Consider the following 5,610-nt stretch of genomic DNA (forward strand, 5'->3'; position numbering starts at 1 on the left):
TATAGTACTATATATATATATATATATATATATATATATATATATATATATATATATACCACTGCGGCGACTTGCCTCCTTCTCATAGCTGCTGTCTGTATATATATATATTCAGATCAAAGTATATCTTAACGGTGACCACCGTCATTTCGTAGCTACTAAGCTAGGGAGTTATCTCTTCCTTCTAGGAGGTCGACCGTTATCAGTAACTTAGTTCCTTACTAAGGATTCTAACGACGCGACAGTACAGCCCCACCGTTAAAATCCTTAGTGAATTACTGATAACGGTCGACCTCCTAGGAGTTGGAGATAACCTTCTAGCTTAGTAGTTACTTAGTAACAGTGGTCAGCGTTAGTTGATAATCAATATAAATGGTATGTCGGATTTCTTGTAGTGCTAGAATATCAAATGTACAACAGAAGACTTTGCTGTCCGTCACAAGATCACTATACATGTATCATTTTTTTTAAAGTTTCCTATGCTTTTAACTAATGAAAGCACCAAATCTATCACAGGCACTGGAGTCGTCGGAGAACGTCGTACAGAGATGGAGCCCATGGGGCCGACTGGCCGTCTGTCTGTTGGGTCTCCTGTATGCCAAAAGTCGAAGAAAGGTTGGTATCTAGCCCGGGTACCATCCGGATTTTTGCTAAGCAACTCTCGAAGAAATCGAGCGTTGCGGAGCGAAAATTCGGATGGTACCCAGGCTAGTTGGTATCATCAATTGCAATTCTATTGTATTAGAAAAGCAGTAAAATATAAACTCGTATGAAAATATCATGAAAGTTCATCTGTGTTGGTACAAGTCATTATGAAATAAAGACTACTCTTTAACTTCCAACACTTAGATTACAGAATTGGGACTTACCCAACAAGGTTGATGGAGTCAACCGAAAATTTGGTCCCAATTCTGTAATCTAAGTGTTGGAAGTTAAAGCTTAGTCTTTATTTCATAATCGTATGAAAATAGGCTTTTCGTGAATCCCAGATACATTGTTCCAATTTCTGAAATGACATGTGTACGGCCCACCGAGAAGCCTTTTCGTAAAATACCTTAAAACAGGAGATTAAAAAAATCATGTCGCTTTCTTTTGAATTGTAAATAACGGTGTCGTTTAAATATCACTTCTATTTTGTATTTTTCCAGTTCCAGCATGTCGTCCTTGGGTTTCTAAAACCTGCTACAAAGCATTCCGCTCCCGCGAAGACTTCAACGCGGCGGCCGAGACCTGTTGCCGAGAAGGCGGTACCCTCGCCATGCCCCGAGACCGCGACTCCAACATAGATGCCGCTTACAGTGCCGTAAGGCTAGGGCTAGGCCTAGGGCTTGTCGACGTCTGGTTTGGTCTCCACGATCAGCACAAAGAAGGGCACTTCGTGTGGGTGGACGGCACTCCGCTTGGTACCTTTCAGAGATGGGCTCCAAACCAGCCAGATGACGACGAAGGTGAAGATTGCGCTACTTATTATCGATCCGGGGGACACCCTGTCCGCTGGAACGTCGCCTCATGCTCCCGCAAGCTACCCTTCATCTGCGAGTTCCACCGCAAGTAAGTGACTGAAATGTACGCTCCAAGCAGAAGTTTGGAGTGAGGAAAGTCTTGTAAATTACTTTTCATACGGACACAACAACTGACCAGGAATAGAACCCGTGACCTCTAGTTCCCGCGGCTTGTGTAGACCCTGGCAGCAGTCTGGTATCCAAACTACTGTTTTGCGACCCCTTGACGGGTAATTCTTTTCTAGCCTGGATGCCAGACTGTTTCAAGGCTACACTAGAATGTTTTTGGGCTACAATTTCATCAAACACACCCTCCAGTCTGATCCTGAGCAACAACAGAGGGGTGTTGGTTCTAGAGCCGAAGAGCTGGCTTGTTCAGGCCAGACTGTTTTTCGACCCCTTGACGATAAAACGTAAAAGATGTAGTTCTGAGCAAAGAGACTTGTTTGGGTATTCTCGTCATTTTTATCAATCAGAATATACATGTGATACTGATAGTAAAAACCATGGACGTATGATGGCATTCCGAAATGCAGGAAACAAGCAAGAAAAAATGTACTTGTACAATCTTACTCCTGTATAGAAGGTTTGCTTGACCGTTTGCCATGCTTTTTTAAAATTTCTAAGCCTTCAGCTAATGAGATTGTACTTTTTAGAATGGTGAATATTGTGTGTTATGTAGTTGTATGCCATGCTGTGTACTTTTGTGCAATGATGACCACAGGAAGATGTGGTATTATGATGTATGATGGCATTTCCAAAAGCATGAAACAAGCAAGAAAAAATATTTGTACAATGTTACTCCTGTATAGAAGGTTTGCTTGACCCTTTTCCATGTTTTTTTTTATTTCTAAGGAGATTGACATTTTTAGAAAGGTAAAAAATTGTGTGTTATGTAGTTGTGTGCCATGCTGTGCAATGATGACCACAGAAAGATGTGGCATTAGATGTATGATGGCATTTCCGAAATGCAGGAAACAAGCAAGAAAAAATGTACTTGTGCAATCTTACTCTTGTATAGAAGGTGTGCTTGACCTTTCCCATGTTTTTTAAGGAGATTGACATTTTTAGAATGGTGAAAGGATTGTGTGTTATCTAGTTTTGTGGAATGTTAAGTAGTTTTGTGCAATGAGGACCACAGGAAGATGTGTCATTATGATGTATGATGGCATTTCCAAAAGCATGAAACAAGCAAAAAAAAATATTTGTACAATCTTACTCCTGTATAGAAGGTTTGCTTGACCCTTTTCCATGTCTTTTTGTTTATTTCTAAGGAGATTAACATTTTTAGAATGGTGAAAGAATTGTGTGTTATGTAGTTGTGTGCCATGCTGTGTACCTTTGTGCAATGATGACCACAGGAAGACTACGGCATTGTGATGTATGATGACATTTCGAAATGCAGGAAACAAGCAAGAAAAATTGTACTTGTACAATCTTACTCTTGTATAGAAGGTGTGCTTGACCTTTTCCCATGTTTTTTAAGGAGATTGACATTTTTAGAATGGTGAAAGAATTGTGTGTTATGTAGTTGCGTGCAATGATATGTAGTTTTGTGCAATGAGGACCACAGGAAGATGTGGCATTATGATTTATGATGGCATTTTTCGAAATGCAGGAAACAAGCAAAAAAAATTGTACTTGTGCAATCTTACTCCTGTATTCAAATGTAGGTTTGCTTGAACTTTTCCTATGTTTTTTTTTAAGGAGATTGACATTTTTAGAATGGTGAAAGAATTGTGTGTTATGTAGTTGCGTGCAATGTTATGTAGTTTTGTGCAATGAGGACCACAGGAAGATGTGGCATTATGATTTATGATGGCATTTTTCGAAATGCAGGAAACAAACAAGAAAAAATGTACTTGTACAATCTTACTCCTGTATAGAAGGTTTGCTTGACCTTTTTCCATGTTTTTTTTTTGTGTTTATTTCTAAGGAGATTAACATTTTTAGAAAGGGGAAAGAATTATGTGTTATGTAGTTGTGTGCCATGCTGTGTACTTTTGTGCAATGATGACCACAGGAAGACTACGGCATTGTGATGTATGATGACATTTCGAAACGCAGGAAACAAGCAAGAAAAATTGTACTTGTACAATCTTACTCCTGTATAGAAGGTTTGCTTGACCGTTTGCCATGCTTTTTTTAAAATATCTAAGCCTTCAGCTAATGAGATTGTCCTGTTTAGAATGGTGAATATTGTGTGTTATGTAGTTTTGTGCCATGCTGTGTACTTTTGTGCAATGATGACCACAGGAAGATGTGGTATTATGATGTATGATGGCATTTCCAAAAGCATGAAACAAGCAAAAAAAAAAAAATTTGTACAATCTTACTCCTGTATAGAAGGTTTGCTTGACCTTTTTCCATTGTTTTTTTTTATTTCTAAGGAGATTGACATTTTTAGAAAGGTGAAAGAATTGTGTGTTATGTAGTTGTGTGCCATGCTGTGTACTTTTGTGCAATGATGACCACAGGAAGACTACGGCATTGTGATGTATGATGACATTTCGAAATGCAGGAAACAAGCAAGAAAAATTGTACTTGTGCAATCTTACTCTTGTATAGAAGGTGTGCTTGACCTTTTCCCATGTTTTTTAAGGAGATTGAGATTTTTAGAAAGGTGAAAGGATTGTGTGTTATCTAGTTTTGTGGAATGTTAAGTAGTTTTGTGCAATGATGACCACAGGAAGATGTGGCATTATGATGTATGATGGCATTTCCGAAATGCAGGAAACTAGCAAGAAAAAATTGTACTTGTGCAATTCTTACTCCTGTATACAAATGTAGGTTTGCTTGAACTTCTCCTATGTTCTTTTATTTTCATTTAGGCCATGTTGATTTGATTATATGGATGACATCCGCGCGCGCATGAATTTTCGGCCGTTTCAAAAAAAAAAGTTTTCAACCATACTGTAAATCGTACAAAACAGTTGCAAAATGAGCAAAAATATACCGTAAGTTACATAAAAAAAACATACCAATGTCGAAGAATGCCAAAATCAAACGAAAAAAGACGAAATTGTAAAGAAATGAACTTGAAGACTAGATTATTCGCCAAACCATATTCTGTCCCATTTGTTCAACCCTCATGACCACGTAGATTTCATAATGAAAACAACTTTTTTTTGCAAAACTTTTTTTTTATTCGCACGCGCGCATCAGTTTTGGGGTTCCTGGAGGATGTCATCCATATAATCAAATCAACATGGCCTTAAGAGGATTGGCATTTTTGAATTGTGAAAGGTGTTGTAGTGTGTAGTTTTCTGCAATGAGGACCACTGGAAGATTAGCTGGGAAGCGATTCCTCTAGCTCTGTGATGAAGTAGAAATGTAATCGTATGATATAAATCATATTTATGTGAGGCCTCAGCAAGTAAATTTTATGGATGACATCCTCCGCAGATTCCAAATCTAATGCGAGCGGGCGAAAACAAAACAAGGCGGGCCGAAAAAAACAAGGTTCCTACAATTTAAAATTCTTACTCAATTATTGTACAAATGGTTTTGATTCAGTGGGAACATCACATATACACAGCCAACATCACATATCACTGCATCAAAGTAAGAAACAAAACATTAAACCAGAGCCTTTTCTTGTCTCCTCTCTTCATATTTATCTGCCATCTACGTTGATGGCATGACAACAGACATTTTTGCCAATTTCAGGCATGTTGACCACTGTCAGAAGGCAACAAAATTTCTTGTTTTTTCTCCAAAATCAGGCGAAAATTAATGCGCGCGCTGATGTCATCCATAAAATTACTTGCTGTGGCCTGAAGGGGATCTTAGAGCCCCCACAATGAGACATGTTATCTTAAATTGTTTGTTAACTGTGTAAATGCCATTCCTGGTGATGTAACAGTATTAGTGAAAATCTGGCTGTTAGCGTTTGAAAAAAAAAACTTTGGCTGATCCAATAACCCAATGATTAAAAACCAAAATGAAAAATGTAAAATGGCTGCAAATATCTGCACCTGCTTCTAAAAACTATTGAATAAAGAAACAGTGTTTGCACTATCAGTGGATGTGAAGTCTCTGTTATTCACATTTCCTTCGCCTAGAAGGTTATAGACTTATATTTTTGGTAGCGTTTTAATGTATATAT

Source organism: Branchiostoma belcheri, unplaced genomic scaffold (assembly GCF_001625305.1).
Source record: "Branchiostoma belcheri isolate BF01 breed outbred unplaced genomic scaffold, Haploidv18h27 scaffold51, whole genome shotgun sequence".
In the NCBI taxonomy this organism is placed as follows: domain Eukaryota; kingdom Metazoa; phylum Chordata; class Leptocardii; order Amphioxiformes; family Branchiostomatidae; genus Branchiostoma; species Branchiostoma belcheri.